The sequence below is a fragment of the Ursus maritimus genome, unplaced genomic scaffold, assembly GCF_017311325.1.
Source record: "Ursus maritimus isolate PB19 unplaced genomic scaffold, ASM1731132v1 scaffold_33, whole genome shotgun sequence".
In the NCBI taxonomy this organism is placed as follows: domain Eukaryota; kingdom Metazoa; phylum Chordata; class Mammalia; order Carnivora; family Ursidae; genus Ursus; species Ursus maritimus.
The window spans coordinates 13,380,622-13,397,545 of record NW_024425897.1 but is presented as its reverse complement, the minus strand read 5'-3'; the positions used below and the strand labels follow the sequence as shown (position 1 = coordinate 13,397,545).

At 52.5% G+C, this 16,924-nt stretch overlaps 1 protein-coding gene across 9 annotated transcripts in view; it reads right to left on the bottom strand.

Moving 5' to 3' along the window:
* The window catches only part of CMKLR1 (chemerin chemokine-like receptor 1), a 52,369-nt gene extending 38,261 nt beyond the window's left edge, over positions 1-14,108 (bottom strand). For 3 of the 9 annotated variants that reach the window (XM_008707644.2, XM_040619828.1, XM_008707643.2), the window contains exons 1-3: positions 13,822-14,108; positions 13,498-13,552; positions 3,142-3,317 (exon numbers count right to left, since the gene is read on the bottom strand). The gene's annotated coding sequence lies outside the window, so the exon portion shown is untranslated. The remainder of the gene's footprint in view (positions 1-3,141; positions 3,318-13,497; positions 13,553-13,821) is intronic. The other 6 variants (XM_008707647.2, XM_008707646.2, XM_040619827.1 and 3 more) reach the window with 5 other exon arrangements.
* Between the last annotated feature and the right edge of the window lie 2,816 nt (positions 14,109-16,924).

The following is a 16,924-nucleotide window of genomic DNA, read 5'->3' as shown; positions in this document are numbered from 1 at the left end:
TCGGCTGAAAACATCTTACTTTATGAAAAAACTCATTCTGTTGTCTGTATTCTCTCTCTGTTTCTCTGCAAACTGGTAAAACCTTGACCACATACAGGTTCCAGTAGGCTACGGTTGTCAATCTCCCTGTTTGACATCAGGGGAAACTGAGACCGAAAGAGCAGCTCTGTCTTTCCTGTCCAAACCCTGAGCCTTAAATGTTCCCCGGGGGAAACTGAGGCATGAACAAGGTGCTAGGGGAGGTGGGAGACATGGCTTTCAGCCCCGCTCTGCTCTTAATTTTCCTTGAACCTACACAAAGCTCTTTCCCTCTCCGAACCACCACCATGTGCATCTTCCAGGCGGCCCTGAGCTGCAAGGCACCCTCTGGCCCAGCTGGGAAGACTCAGGACACAGGCCCTGCCTCAGCAAATGAGCCAACACGGCTGGAGAAACAGGACCGGACACCAAGCTTCTTTCTCTGACATCATGTTTGGGCCTCAGTTTCCTCTTCTGGAACTGAGTTCTCAGATCCTTGCCAACTCACAGTTGGCTCACAGATAGTGGCACAGGAGCCAAGGGCCAGACACATGGCAAAAGCCAAGCCACCTGGAGAAAGAGGCTGGCCAAGTGCCTCAGATGAAAGGCACACAGGCTATTTCCTTTAGAGGGACCCAGCCCAGGCCAGAGGTCCAGCACTCCAGCTGCGGAATCCTGAAGTTTGCATCTTTGGGCAAAACCTTCCCTGTCCCCGGTGGGAGGGTCCTCGCGGCCCCAGGTGCTAGCTGATTCTTAGTGGTTCTTCTGTCTGGGAGCTGACTGTGACCAGAGGCGATGCTGTGGAAGGAAGTGGGCCTCTGTGGTCCAGGAAACTGCCCCAGCTGCCCAGCCACAGATGCAGCAGGGTAGAGAGGAATAGGACTCACCCAAGTGGCGTCTTTGCAAGTGCTGTGGTTAAAGCTGTCTGGCTTCAAACTCTAGCTGTGCTGCTTACCAGCTGTGTGACTTTGAGCAAGTCACTTAACCTCTCTGTGCCTGTTTCCTCACTACACAGTGGAGAGATGGGGGGGTGGGGAAGAAGACTCCATTGTCTGTCAGTGTCCCCCTGAAACCTGACAATCCATGTATTTTCGACCCCCAAATTTCTCTGAATGAGCCACAGAGACAGAAAACCAGAACACAGATGAAGGTTCCCTCTGGGGAGCTGACCCAAAGATTTCTGAGGGCCAGCAATTTCTGTCTTTAAATGCAGGGGAATATTATGGCCTGAATGCAAAATTCCCATGCTTTTTTTTTTTAAACAAAGCGTATGCCCTCAAAATAATTTTACATTTTAAAAATAGGCGCACAATCTCAAAATAACTTTAGTGAGGGTTCGGTTTTCCCTAAGGGAAGGAGGGGGTCTTCACGCGGTGCTCCAGATCCTGGTCCCCAGAGTGTGCCCCTCTGCTGCTGGGACTCACTTGTTCATTCCCCCACTAACAGCTGTCGAGTGCCCACGATGCACAGGGCTGAGGGGCTGTGGGGCGCAGGGCTGCGGGGGGCCCAGGGCAGGTTTCCTGGACAACTGAGGCCCACTTCTTTTTTTTCATGGCATCTTATCTCAGCCAGCTCCCAGAGAGAAGAAGCCACTGAGAGCCCAGCTGGCACCTGGAGCCTCGGGGACCCTCCCTCACCTCGAGGCAAGTGCTTGCTTTTGTCCAAAGATGCTCCACTCAATTTCCGGAAGACTTGGAGCATTGGCTACAGAAGAAAGGAGAGAGGACAGGACAGGAGAGGAGAGGGGAGGGGAGGGGGAAGGGTAAGAAGTGGGGAAGTGGTCACAGGGCAGCGAGGTACACTGAGAAGACAGGGGCCGGACAGCCTTTGACCCAGCTCCTCACAGTGGCCTGGCTCTGCACCCCATGTGTGGGGACAGAGCCCAGAACCCTACGAGGTTTAGAGCCCCCTCCGGAATTTGAATGTCCCGAGATGCCCGTAGCATTTCCATATGATAGTTACAGGAGAAACTAGCTGCCCCCCCCCCCCGCACCAGAAGAGCCAGATGATGCCCAGAGAGATGGTTTCAGATGGTTCCAGAAGCATATCGCTGCCGTGGAGCCAGGAGCTCTTTCGACTTCATCCCTGCGCCCTCTCAACCACCCTCCCAACGCACCCTGAGTTTTCAAGATCATGGCTCTCTCAATGAGGTAAAGCAACTTGCCCAAAGCCCCACCGCAAGAAAGCAGAAAGGGACAGAGCTTCTTACTAAAGCCACGCCATCGCTCGGGACACAGGACCAGACCGGACCGCTAGTGGCAAAATTGCAAACACTACGCATGCATTAAGCACCGGCCCCGGAGCTGCGCGCACCCACTGTGTGGACACCCCATTCCAGATTCTTGCCTTGAAATAGCTGACTGTGGCAAAAAAAAAAAAAAAAAAAAAAAAGATAAAAAACAAAAGTGCCCTCCCCTACATCCATCTCCCCCCACCCCAAAAACCCTGTGAGGCAGTGTCATCCTCGCCCCCAATTTAGAGATAAGGAAACCAAGGCCGCATAGCTAGGAAGTCAAGGCATGTGTAACCAGGCAGTGGGATTCCAGAAGTACTGCCGGCCACGCCCCTCTGCCTCTGCAGACACACCTGGGCCAGACGGGCTTCTCCGCCCCGCCCAGCCCGCACCACCGGCCTCTCCCAGCCTCTCCCTGCTCCCCGCCAATGCCCGCACAGGGCCAGACGGTTTTACTAGTTCAGCGAAGGGTGACAGGGACACCAGGCTCCTCATCCAGGACCCAGGACACGGCAGGCCAGGGCAAGCACCTCTGCCCCCAGGCTCTGGGAGAAAGTGGCAGGCGGGCGGGCAGTGTAGACATGGGGTGTGCCAAGATTGCGACACTTGGCCCCACGGCCTCCCAGGCTGGCCCTGCTTCTCTGAACTCTGCTGAAGTGCAGCTTCGTCACGTTTGAAAAAAAAAAAAAAAAAAGTCAACCCAATTCCGGCCACTCCATCTACAAGAAAAAGGAAGGACGGAGAGGCCCTCTCTGGAGGTGTGAGGAAGGTGGAAATACACAGTTCTACGGAATCCACTCTCTAACTGCCAGTCCTTGGGTCTCTGGAGCAGGATGGGGCTGCTGCTGGCTCGCCTCTGGGAAAATCCCTGGCCAAAAAGCTCCCCTCACCTTGTGTTCACAGCGCCTGGATGTCCGCCAGCACAGGCATTCTCTGCTGACTTAAGCCATCGTGCTCCGAGAGCCGTCATCAGTTGCAAATACCTCCGTGTGAAAGAGTTGATTGCTTTGGTTTCCAACTGGACATCTGGACAAGAATGAGAGCGGGCTTCTGATGGAATGGGGCACTTGAAAAAAAAAAAAAAAAAAAAAAGGAAGAAGAGAGAGATAGGAGATAGGCCTAATTGGAATAGGGAGGTTCTGAGGCAGAGGTAAGGTAGAAAGGTCTAGAAATCACAAAGGAGGAGGGTATGTAGACTCTGGACAAAGGGGCCAGGAAAATAGGAAGAGCTATGTGGTATACAGTCAGGTGTAGAGGTAGGTAGAGGGAGAGGTGGCAGGAATGTCTTCCTTGGCTAGCAGCTGTGTGACCTTAGGCAGCTGGCCAACTTCTCTGAGCCTCATCCTGGACAGGAAAATATGGCTGCAAACAGGCTGGGGGTGGTGCCTACTGGCCCCAGAAGACAATCTGAAAGATGGGAAGTGGGACAGGGCAGAAGCCCAGCAGGGACTCAGCCAGGGGAAGTTACCTGTCCCCTGGGGCAGGGGACACCACACAAAAAGCTCTTAGAAGGAGGAACTTTGGGTGACATTGGCTTCCCGGGAAATGAGAGATGCCAGCCCTGAGAGATGGCCAAGAATGTGGAGTGAACAGAAAGCATGGAACCAGGGCCAGCCGGGCTGGATGGGGAGGAAGTCCAGGGCCCCAGCCTGACCAGTGCCCTCACCACCAGGCCCGCCAGGAATCGGTGAGGGCGATGTGAGAGGCATGGCCCAGCCAGGCTCCGGGAAGCTGCCCTGCCCTTCCCCAGAGCCCTGTTCCTGATTTCCTTCATGGCTGAGGTTTTTCACAGGAGGGGAGAGGGAAAACCAGAAAAAGAAAGGCCCATTGAGGCCAGACAGGCCCCACATCCCCCAGGAGAAGAGAGGCTGGCGATTCAAGGTCCCCACCCAGTCCTGCCATGTTTTCGGGCCAAGGAAGGAAACGGAGGGGAAAGCCTGGGGCAAAGCAGGACCCTGGCACGGTCACACTTGGCACTTCTCGGCCCCTCCTGGCTTGGGACTTCTGGTCCCCACTCCCTCACCATTCTTCACACTGGAGCCAGGCCCCCTCACGCAGAGGCCATGGTGATTTTCAGCCCCACCTCTGGGCCACGCATTATCTCATGTAAGCCATGTAACACCCCGGTGATCCCCAATTTACAGTGGGGGAAACTGAGGCACAGAGCAGTTAAGTGATCTTTTCTGGGTTTCACAGCCAGGGAGTGGCAGAAACGGGTTTCAAAACAGGTCTGTGAACTGGCAGAGTTTCTGTTGCTACCCACCAGGTGGCCATCCCGTTCTGACTCCAGGGTCGCCCTTTTTCTTCGTGACCCAAATCCCTGACAGTTGAAGAGGCCCCCTGTGAGCCAAGTCTGCCATAAAAGAGACTGCAAATTGCCTGCACTCCCCAAAGCCTCTCTCTTGATGCCAGTCAGCTGTATCTGCCCTGCTGCAGGGAGGCCAGTGGACCCTTCAGCGCCCAGCCCCGTGCAGTCTGGCTCCGGCGGAGCACTGGCAAAGTCTCCCCTGCAGTAAACGAGTCCCAGGCTGACCACGGGTGCCAGCCTAAATCAACTTTCTTCAGCCCTGGAGGAAACACCTCGTTTTCCCCAAGCTCCGCGTGTACAACTGTCAGCAAATCCAGGGCACGGGAGGAGAGGAGACCCATCACTCAGTCACGAAAGCCACGAGTGCAAAGAAATAGTCTCTTTTCCGAGCTGGTTTCTGGACCAGACAACCCAGGAGATAGAACCACAAACCGACATGCCCTCTGCCAAGTTGGAATCTCAAACTCAATTAGCTTGGGGTTGTCTGGAATCTTCGATTGTTCAAACGTTGGAGCTTACGCACTGAGTCTGGAGAGAGTGAGCCTCAGGACAACAGGATGCCGCTTTAGTGAAGTGGGGCAGCCTGGACCACCCAGAAAACTGGGTGGGATCTTCAAGACCCCGCAGAGCGACCAGACTCCCTCTGGCCACTCCCTGCTTCCGCCCCCCACACCAGACACCCCTGGCTCATCAAGCCTCCAAATCTCAGCTCATGCTGCTCTCCCCACCTGAAATATCTTTCATTTCTGGCCAACTTCGGCTCCAGCCAACTAGAGGCCTCGTCCAAAGCCAACTCATCCTTGGAGCCAGCTCAAATCTGTGCTTTCTTCTCGAGGTGCTATTTCCGGACTTCCCCAGCCAAGATACCCCCAGCAAAGCTCTTTGCCCCTGTAGTACTTCGCACACTGAGTGTATTTAACGATATGCTTTCAGGGCGCCTTGGTGGCTCAGTTGGCTGAGCGCTCAACTCTTGGTATCGGCTCAGGTTGTGATCTTAGGGTTGTGGGATCGAGCCCCAAGTGGGGCTCCATGCTCAGCACAGCCTGCTTGTCCCTCTCCCTCTGCTCCTCCCCCCACTCATGCTCGCTCTCAAATAAATAAATCATAAATAAAATCTGTAAACAAACAAACAAACAAAAAGCAAAAAACCAACAATATGTTTCAGTCAAATGGCCAGGGTTCAGCTACTGTACTGAATGGATGATGGATGAAAATGTCATGGGTGATCGTGACCCAGGAGCAATTGGCCCCATGCACCCCGCCATTAAAGCCAACCTTCCGGCCAGAGGGACCCCACTCTTCCTGCATGAGTGGGAGCCCCCTGAGGGCAGGGCTGGTCTCTCCCTGGATCCCATGCTCCTGGCACACAGAAGGTGCTCAGTAAATGCTGGTGGGGGACATGGAGGTTCGATCCTGGCTCTCTCACTACCTCCATGGGCTCATTTAGACAAGTCCCTCTCCCTTTCTCAAACTTGTTTCTCCATCTGAGAAGTGAAAGGGTGGACTAACTCACACTCAGGGCTATGATCTGAATGTTTGTGCCCCCGCTCCTGCCCCACACCCCAATTCATATGTTGATGTCCTAACCCCCAATGTGACAGTGTTGGGAGGTGGGGTCTTTAGGAGGTGATGAGGTCACGAGGGTGGAAACCTCATGAATGGGATCAGTGCTCTTATGAAAGAGACCCCGGAGAGCTCCCTCGCCCCCTCCACCTTGTGAAGGCACAGCGAGAAGTCAAGAAGTCAGCCGTCTGCAGCACGGAAGTACCTGACCATGTCAGCACCCTGACCCTGGACTTCCAGCCTCCAAAACTGTGAACAATCAGTTTCTGCCGTTTACAAGCCACCCAGTCTCTGGTATTTTGTGAGAGCAGCCCCAATAGACTAAGATACTCCGGAATGACACATGATTATCTCAGAGGACTATCATCATCCACTGAATTTTAAGGCCAAATCTGGTTGATAGCTCGTCATCACAGATGGGCCCTAACATCACCCCCTTCCCACAGATGCATGTTGCTCCCCCCATCAAGAGGTGGACTCTATTGCTCTTCCCCTGGAGTCTGGGCTGGGCTGGTGACGTGCTGTAACCAGTGGAATGTGGCAGAAGTGATGCTTGCTAACCCCAGGCCTAGATTTCAAAAGGCCTAGCAGCTTTGGCTTTCACTCTCCCAGAGCCCCGAGCCTCCAATTAGAGAAGTCCAGGCAGTGCTGCCATGTGGGGAGAGGATGTGAGGCCATCTTAAGCGGCCCCGCCCCAGTCAAGCTCCCAGCTGAATGCAGCCCATGAATGACCTGACCATGGAACAAACATGAGCCATCACACAGAACTCTGTCCAGCTACAGAACTGTGAACAAAGAAGTCATTTCAAGCCACCACATTTTGGAGTGGTTTGAACCAAAGAGATAAACAACTGCAACAGATTCCTGTCTGCCGTGGATCGTGAATGAGGAGTGTGGAGCTCCATCCCTTCACTAGACAATGTCAAGGTCAATGTCAATTCGATTCGGTGTCAACTCAAGATTTTTCTTGGGCCTACTGGACAGAAAGGTTCCAGACTGAGAGGGGATTAATCCATCAGAGAGAAAGCAGAACCCGGCTAGGACTGAATGAATCCTATGGATCCTCTTGGGCTGTTTCAACAGATAACTCAGAGAGGGTGGAGTAATCATTAGCAGAGCGAGAAACAAAAAGAGAAACTCGGAAAGAGACAGAACGGAAGAAAGGAGCCCCATGGGTAGAACAGCAGAACAGGGAACTGCAGGGTCTTGCAGTTGAGGGGACGAGATGGCCCCCTCTTGGAGCCGCCTCAGAGCCTGAGAACCTTCTAGTCGAACACAAGTCTGGCTGGGCTTCTGGTAGCCCCCCAATCCCAACTCAAGTGTGAGCTGGCACACACATTCCCAACAATGAACCCCCTTTCTCTGAGGGTACCCACAGCCCATGAGCCAGGCTAGCACTTCTCCCCAGCATAGGGCAGAAACAGAAATCACCAGGGCCTGACACAGAGGCCCAACCGCCAGGAGGATCACTAATGCATGTTCAGTCCTTTACCGGCTTCTAGACACCATGCTCTACACTTAACATGGGCACCTTCATTTCTTCCCAACCACCACCCTTATCAAAGGCAGACTGCCGTCCCAGTTCACAGATGAGAAGACTCACTTGCTCAGAGCCACCGGGTTTGCAGGTAGCGCAGCAGGAATTTGAATCCAGTCCGAATGACGCCAAAGCCTAGGGCCTCCGGCAGGCTTGGTGATCACACATCCACCCCAGTGAAGCCTCACTGGCGGTTCACACCCACATCTGTTCGTCCTGCTGAGCCAGCTGCTGTAACTACAACAGTGGCCATCTGAGCTTTCAATTTCCAGATTCAGGAAATAGACACAGATCAGTGTTCTGAGATGTCCCCCACTGTGGTGGGCAGAATAATGCCTCCCTCCGCCGAAGATGCCCACGTCCTAACCCCAAAACCTGAGACCATGTTACCTGACATGGCAAAAGGGACTTTGGAGCTGGGAGTGAGTCAAGGGTCTTGAGATGCAGGAGATTATCCCAGATTATCCAGGGTGGGCCCAGTGTCCTCACATGGGTCCTTGTCAATGAAAGAGGGGGCCAGGAAAGTCAGAGCAATCCCATGTGAGAAGGACTCCACCCACTGCTGCTGGCCTTGGATATGGAGAGGGACTGTGGGTCCAGCTGTGCCAACAGCCTCTCGAAGCCGGAAAAGGTGAGGGGGTGGGGTCTCCCCTGGAGCCTCTGAAAGGAGTCCGGTCCTGTCAACACCTTGCTTCTAGCCCAGTGCAACCTGTCTGGGACTTCAGACCTCCAGAAGGGCGTGCGTGGCTTTAAGCCCCTAAGCATGTGGTCATTGTTCCAGCAGCAACGGCAAACTCCTATACTGGCTCTCTGGGCTCTTCCTCTCATACTTAAGAACTTGCAGATTCTGACCACCGTTTAAACAAATCCAGGTAACAAGGGATGGGTGAGTGTTGAAGGTCCCCCTGCCCTTCATCGCCGCCCCTGATCATTTCCTGAGTGCCGCAAAGACGTGCTCCCCGCAATGCTGAGACAGGAAGCAAGTGAGGCTCCAGAGGTATGGGCTGACCTGAGCTCACCCAGGTGGCTGGCGCCAAACCCAGCTCTCTTGTCTTCCGGCCCTGGCTCCCAGAAGGAAAACGTGAACATGCTAGCCGTGGTCTCCTGCCCCAATCACCCTACCCAACCATCTCCTTGCATAAGAGCCGTCCTCAGGGCTGGGATCAGAGGATCGGAGTCATGAATTTCAAGAAAGCAGAACCGATTCCGACATGCTGCCTGCGTCGCTGCTGACCCCCCTGCTGAGTCAGCTGCTGGTACTTCCAAGCTTGCAGAGTGGCCACAGGGGCTGGAACAAGGCCTGAGCCTCCCCCACCCCTCCATCCCGGGACTTCTCCACAGGGCGAAGCATGAAGCCTGGAGACGCGCCAAAATGACCTTTTCCCGCCTGGGGACCCAAGATCATGAGGTGCCAGACTCCCATGGGGACCCAGACATGCAAAGGCAAATGTCCATGCCTGCTTTCCTAAGAATATAAATAGAAATGTCTTCATTGAGCTGACCATGTGCTATGCTGTGCTTCATGTCTATTAACTCACGCCGTCCCCTGATGATGCCGTGAAGGAGGCGTTAAGAGAACACCCACCTTACAGAGGAAGACACTGAGGGGACGGGACGTTAGGGGGCAGAGATGGGCTCTAAACGCTAGAGCGAGTGGCTGTGAAGTCTGGGACCACATGTTCTTTCCTTCTTGGACAGCACCAGGTAAAATTACCACCTCTCCGTTCCACCCAGCAGGGCAAGAAATTCTACTTTCTCGATGCTGTTGTGTCAACAGAAGTTCCAAAAGAGAAGTAAATTCACGGGTTTCCTCATTTTGCCTGAGACCAGCCTGTCTGTCCTGATGTCCACAGGCGGCACAAAGTGACTGCCAACCCAGAGGGCGCCTTCCCTGCATCCCAGACCTTGGCCCAGGGCCTCTGCCTCAGCCAGGGGAACATGGAGGAGTTCTGGACTGAGAACCAGGAGCCCAGGTCCTACACCCCTTTCCCTTTTGCTGGTTAGATACACTGAACTCCCCCAGGCCAGGACAACCACCCAGCTGCCTTTTGACCAGCAAGCACGGCCCATGCTAGGGATATGGACAATGATCCCTGTACTTGCACTTCCTCACGCCCGGCCCTGGGGGAATACAGCCCAAGGAAACCCCCTACCCTAACCACACACATGCACACACACGCACGCACACACATGCACACGGATGGGCTCACACACGCACATCCAACGTGCCATGCCACCCTAGGACAGGACTAGGATTTTCTGAGTTCAAACCCCAGCTCTTTTGCTTATGAGGTATGTGATGCTGGGCAAGTCCCTTTACATCTCTGATCCTCATTCTCTTCATCTATGAAATGGGGATGACAATCACAGAGCCTTTCCAGGTACGGCTGTAGGGCGATACTGGATATGAAAGCCTGAGCTCAGAAAGGGTGCTATGCTCAATAAAATTGTTATGCTTGTTCCAGGAGGGAAGGAGACTAGCAGTTGCCTAAGTTCCAGGGAAACCCACGTTGACGGGTCTGGAGCATGGGCATTTACTCAGTATATCTGATGGCGATTCTCTTGAGGATCGGAGCGTACTTGTGGATCCAACATCAACTTGTTAACACCATGTTCATGAAAATTTAGACTTAAAATCAGGAGAATGGGAGAGACCCAAAAGGATACCATATTTGTGGCAGAGACAACGAGATGTCCACAAGAATCCATTCTGTCCTTCCACAGCATATAGCGGACACTGGGAAAGAGCCACCCTGCCAAGAACTCCATTTCCCAGCCTCCTTTGCGCCTAAACTGGTCATGTGACTAGTTCTCCCATGTGGCAGAAGGTGGTGAAGAAACAAATGTGCCACACCTCCACACTTTCTTTCATCAGGGATGATGTCCAAGGGGACAGTAGGGACACACATGGAAGAGGACCTCCCCCCATGCGGAAACACCTGCCTTCTCCTAAATGTCTGTTTTGTTTCAGCTGTTATACATGTTTGGGGCTATTTGATACTGCTGCTACTATCCTAATACAACCTTCAACCTCCTTGCTCACAAATGAGACCATATGGCCACGGAGGCAAGGCCACACCTTGCCTAAGCTCACGCAGCAAATTCCACAAAGCTCTAGAATTTTGGTCCCTTATCAGTCTGGAGGAGATTTGCCATTTTCCACCTGCCCCGCGGAGCTCTAAGAGTGAGGTTCCGTGAAGGGCAGCCTGGAGTCCTCCGCCTCAGTTTCAACCAGAAAGCATACCTTGTATCTGTTTTCCAATTGCTGTCCTCCCGTATTAGCATTGGAGGAAAGAGTTCTGTTTCTTAAAATAATTCCAAAGCCCACACACTGGGTGACGGCTAACATGCTCTGACTGTCTGTGGTGCTACAAGACAAAGTTTCACTTCTGCACCAGCCTCCTGGCCTCGACTGCTGACACAGGACAAGCAGGCTCACAGAAGTACACAGATATTTGCTTAGGAAGGAGAAAAATCAACCTCAGTGTGCAGTAAACAACCCAGAAACCTGGACAAAAGGCAAACAGAAAAGATGTTCACATCCCCTAGCCCAGCGGCCCTCAAGTTTTGGGGTGCATCAGACTCCTCTGGGCAGCTGGGCCCCACGCAGACTCCCACGCCTCGCCCTCGGAGAGTCTGATTCTGATTCCACAATAGAAATATATCATTCATGATCATTCCGATGCCAGCATTCCCACAATCACACTTCGAGAAGCCCTGAGTCTACTTTGTAGCCTTGAAACTGGCAGTAATCACTGGCAGTAATAACCACGCTCGTGCAGTGTAGCTCAAAGCGAGTGAAATAGGCTTTGAGGTTTTTGTTTTTGTTTTGTACCCTGATGGGAACCTGAGTGTTAATAATCCACTGGTAAAGAAATCAATAATAATTTCTATTTGGCTCAGATGGGAGTCGAAGGTATAGACGGGATAGAAATGATCTATCTCTGACCCAAATAGATAGAAATGATCATAGAATCATAGCTAATGTTTCTAGAGCTCCTTACGACGAGACAAGCCCTCTGCTAAGTGTTCCACTGTGTGATCTCATTTAGTCTTTATGATATGCCCATTTTACAGATGCGGAAACTGGAGCATACAGATACTTTGTCCCACGTCCTTCAGCCGGCAGGGGGCAGGCTGGCTTTGAACTTACCCAAACGAACTCACTCTGCAGCCATGATGTTCTAGTGCCTCTTGTAGAGGTCTAACATCAGAATCCCTCCCCGGCCTCAGTTTCCTCATCTGTAAAATGGGCATCTTAATAATATCTTTATCACGCAGCCATGGTGAGGATTCAAGAAAATCATGGCAGTAAAGTGGTTTGCAAACTGCGAGGAGTTAACTAAGGAAACATCTAAGGGATGAGACTCTGTCTGACTCACCCATCCCATTTTACAGATGGCAAAACTGAGGCCTGCTTACTTTATTTGTTCAATGAACATTTACCGAGCACCCACTGAAGATACAGAGAGAAGAGTAAGTACCCCAAGTCTGGCCTCAAGGAGCCCCCAGGCCAGCAGGAGAGACAGATGGGATTGAGCATGGAGAGAGGGACCTCTCAGAAGGGGTCAAGCCAGACAGGGGAGTGACTTGCCCAAAGTCAAGTTTACCTATTCCCTAAAGTTGTGGCAGAGTCCAGAGAAGGTCCCTGGGTACCAAGAGAGGACTCTTCCCATGGGCTTCTCAGTGCCTGACACCCAACACCCTGAGCATCCCTGGTCTAAGTTAAGCCTTCTTTCTAGAGAAAATGCCAAGCAGCCCTCCTCCCACCACTGGAGGTTGGAGAATGGAAGAGAGACAGCAAGAACCACAGGTAAGATCGCTCTTTGAAAGGAAGTAGGTAGGGGCTGCCAAAAAGGAGGCTGGGGATCAGGCCTCTTACTGGAAAGAAGGAGACAGACCCAAAACTTGGCCACCTCCTCGCAGGCCTATCTGAATCACGGGCTGGTCTGAGTGATCAGACTTATATCAAGCAGAAGTTACTGGATTATGATGTGTTGTTTATAACTTTGCTCAAGGCTAGCCTTTACAGCGCACTCGTTTAAATGGTAGCACAGTGCCCAGGGGCTAGCCAGAAGCAGAAGGGAGCACGGGGTATGTTCAACAGCTAGCACTGCCAAAGGGTTCCCATGCTTCATATACAAAGAACTCTTATAAATCAACAAAAAATAAACATGCAGACAGAAAAAAGTGGGAGCGGACTTAAACAGTAGAATCGTAAGAGAAAAGTGAAGAACAAGCTTGCAAGGGATGATCAGCATTAATAAAGAAATGTAGAGGGAAGTGGCCAGAAGCCTCACAAACCTTAAGAACAGGCACACCTTTGACTCTGGGATTTGGCCTTTGGAAAAGTATCCGTAGGCCCGACATGCAATAATATTGTACAAGAGCTGTCATCACAGCACCGTTTGTAATCGTGGAAAAAAGAAACAATAAGAAGGAAGCAACCACAATGAGGAACGGTTACATAAATCCCAAGACAGCCTTTCCATGCAGCCGTTAAAATGTATCCTGGAGGAATACAGATGGGAGTTCATAGACAAGGGAGGTTGTCAAACAACATGTTGGAAACGTGTGCTGAGTCCGAACCTACATACTTAGACGTGTCTGCTCCATCTAGTAGGCTCTCAAGAAACATCAGAGATAACTTAGTGGGCGAGCCAATGTGGGAGTGACGGAGAGCCCCCTGAAAAGCCACCTCTGGGTGAGGACCTCCTCCTGAGTCTCTGTACGGAGACACAGCCCGGGGGCCAGGGCGGTGGGCTGTGCTGACACCGGCTTTGTTCCCATCTCAACCTCCCCTCCCTGACCCCGACCGCCCCCCGCCCCGGGGCTTACCGTCTCTGCAGCTCTGAGCCACTGCCTTCCCCTCTCCGAGCCCTGGTTCACTCACCTGTAAAATGAGGACACCTGTGAGAGGAAAGCACCTGCGTTGTAGCTGTGAGCGTTGGTGGAGTCATGAAGGAAAACACGGACCTCGCTGCTTTTAAAAACAGGGCGACCCTGCTGTTTTTTATAATTAGCATGCATTACTTCGGAAATCTAAAAAATCATGTTTTCATTTCGACCGACATTATGTTAAGCAGAACCACAGGCTTCCTCTCTCTACGAGTATCCCCCTTTCCTGGCCCCTCCAGACAATGTCAAAGCCAAGCGTGATACCTTGTGGCTGGTCTCCGCCTAGGTCTTCCCAAAGGTTGCTCTGGACTTCAGGCCACTGGAGGCCGTGCAGGGGACCCGTGTGGCCCAGCTCCTTTCTCTCGGTCACACCGTGCTCTGGCTGTGGCTATGTGCCCAGAAGGCAGTCCGTGCATTCATTCAAGATGCCCTGGAACCCCCCAGACTGCAGCCCCCCCCCCCCAGAACAGCCTCAGCCCTCAGGAGGCTCTCCAGGAGACCTCGTGCTGTCCTGAGCTCCTCGCTTACTGGGGCTGCTATCCTGAATGGGACAGAACTCTGCCAGAGAAACAGCTGGAAGGAGGAGAGAGCCTGAGAGAGAGAGGGAGGGAGGGGCAGGAAACTGGGCTGGCCGAGGGCGGGGGCGGCCAGCTGCGTGGAGTGGGGGCCTCCCCCAGCCCGAACCGGGCTTCTGGGTGGTGCCTAGTGGCTGGTGTGGCAAGGCTCTCCAGGGATGACCCGCCCCTCTGGCGGCCAGAGCCCAGCTGGGAGCTGTGCCCACCATCTGAGGGCAAACCAGGAGCACATGTGAGCCCCAGGCAGCTGTGGGAAGGGCTGCCGCTCCCTGTAAGCGCCTCGGGAGCTGCGGCTATCCCACCAGCCTAGGCCACCTCTCTCCACCGGGATGCCCTTCCTGGCTCCCTAGTTGGGTCCCTTTTCCTTATTTTATCTTATTATTTTTTTTGGCAAATTAAAACAGCAATGAGATTTTTTTTTAGTATCAAATGAACAAAGATTAAAATGTTTTCATAATGTTTGGTTTTAGTAAATGTCACCGGGAAGCCAAAATCTTCTGTATAATTGGAATATACATTGATAGACCATTTCTGGAGAGCTATCTGACAAAATACATCAAAACCTTTAACTACATTCAGGCCCTGTGTTGTTTAAATATAAATCCTGCTTTCATCCCAAACCCTGCTCCCCAGAAATATCATTAACGGTTTGGTATGAGCATACACACACATATATATATTCTATAGCTAAATGGAAAATGGCTCAGTCATACTCCACGTCCCACACCGTAACCTGCTTTTTCATTCAGTGATAGGTGTGTGTGTGTGTGTGTGTGCGCGCGTGTGTACACACACCTTACCCTGTTTTAACAGCTGCTCATTCTTTCATTGAATCGATGCGCTGGCTTATTTATTTATTTATTTAACTTTTTTTTTTTTCTAATGGATACAGTTTATTACTTACATAGGCAGCAAGCACTGGCTTATTGAATCGACACTTTCTGGGTGACTGGTTAGGTTCTTTTCAACTTTTTGACTATAATAAACACCCCATTTCAAGCTTGTCCAATTATTTTCTTATACAAAATTCCTTTGAACACATATTTACTTCTTCGGAGAGCCGCCTACTCCCTTTTCAAGTCTCGGCTTAAGGACCACCTCCCCAGAAGCCTTCCCTTGCCGCTGGGGGTTCTGCTTTCAGCCCCCGGGGTTCCCCTTCTATCCCAGCGGCAGGGGCGTCCCTTCCTGTTAAGAGTCTCTCTCTCTCTTATGCTGGAAACTCAGCTGGGGAAGGAACTGTATTCTGTCTCCTGCTCTGGCCCCGGCGCGAAGCACGGTGCCTGGCTCGCTGTCCACACCATTGCATCATCAGCAGAATAAACACGACAGCAGACACCCAGACAGGGTGCTGGCCGGCCACTTGCTCCTTCATTCTCAGAGCGACCCTGCAAAGCCAGTACCATTTCTGCCCTCATCGTACCAATGAGGAAATTGGGACCCAGAAAGGTTAAGTCACTTGCCATGGGCCACACAGCCCATTGGTGGGAGAGCTGGGATTCCACCCAGACTGCCTGGCTCCAGAGCCCGGCCCTTGGCCTCCAGACTAAAGAACTAACAGGAGTGCCCACTGTGTGCACGGCCCGCGCCAGGGGCTTCCCATGGAATGAGTCATGTGACCCTCCCACCATGTCACACGGATGAGGTGTCGTTCACCTGTTCTACAGATGAGGATGCTGGGGCCGCATGAAGAGGTCCTTAGTTCTTTGGCCAAGGGCACCCAGATGGGGCCGACAGAGGCCCGACTGAACCCAGGTCTGGCTCATTCCAAAGCTGAGGCTGCCAAAACTAACTTGTGTAGAAAGGAAAAGAGAAGGGGAGGAGGGAGGGGAAGGAAGAAGGTGAGAGAGAGAGAGAGGGGAGAGAGGGAGGGAGGGGGAGAGAAGGGCTAGGAAGGAAAGAGAGAAAGAGAGAGAAGGGTGGGGTAGAAAGGAGAAGGGAAAATGGAGAGAGGATGGAAGGGAGGGTCACTTGCTCTTCTTTAGACCTAAGGGCTTGGGCAGGTGTGGGAACATGTCCTTCACCATCTGACCAGCCTTAGAACCTCTCCTTCCTCTCCCCACCATCCTCAACTGTTAGTTCAGTGAGACTGACACTTAGAAACTATCATCTGTTTCATTTCCTAAATACTAACTGGAAGCACAGAGAGGTTAAGTCACTGTCCAAGGTCACACAGCTCCCTAGAGTCAGAAGTCAGACCCAGCCTGACACTAAACCCCTCTCCTCCCCGCTCTGCCAGGCTTGCCCAGGGGACCAAGAGCATCTCATCCACACCCTTAATGTACAAATGGGAACATCAGACCCAGAGGAGGCAGGGACATCCCAGGTCACCATTTGCAGCAGGGCAGCAGCCCCAGAGCATCCTGGTCCAAAGGTGAGGCTACTTCCACAATACGATGGAGGCCCCGTTCACCATGTACATGGCCACCTAAAGGTCTGGCGTTAATAGAGACCAGTGATTCTCCACGCGCGGCTTCTGGACCAGCCCCTGCCGCCTTGCTGGGGAGCTTGTTAGAAATTCAAGCTCTCCAGCCAGGTCGATCCGCAGACCTTGGGAACCAGAACCTCTGCAGGGGTGCCCAGTGAGCTGTGTGTTCAAAAGTCGCCAGGGGATTCTGATGCTCATTCAAGTTTGAAAATCACTGATACAGACGTTTCCATTAGGAATAAGTCCTGGATCCTGGAACAAGTTACCTCGTCAGTCCAGAGCTAGGGGCTCTGACATCAGACAGAGATTTGGCCAAATCCCTGTTTCCACTACTGTGAGCTGTGTGACTGAGGCAAGTCATCTCACC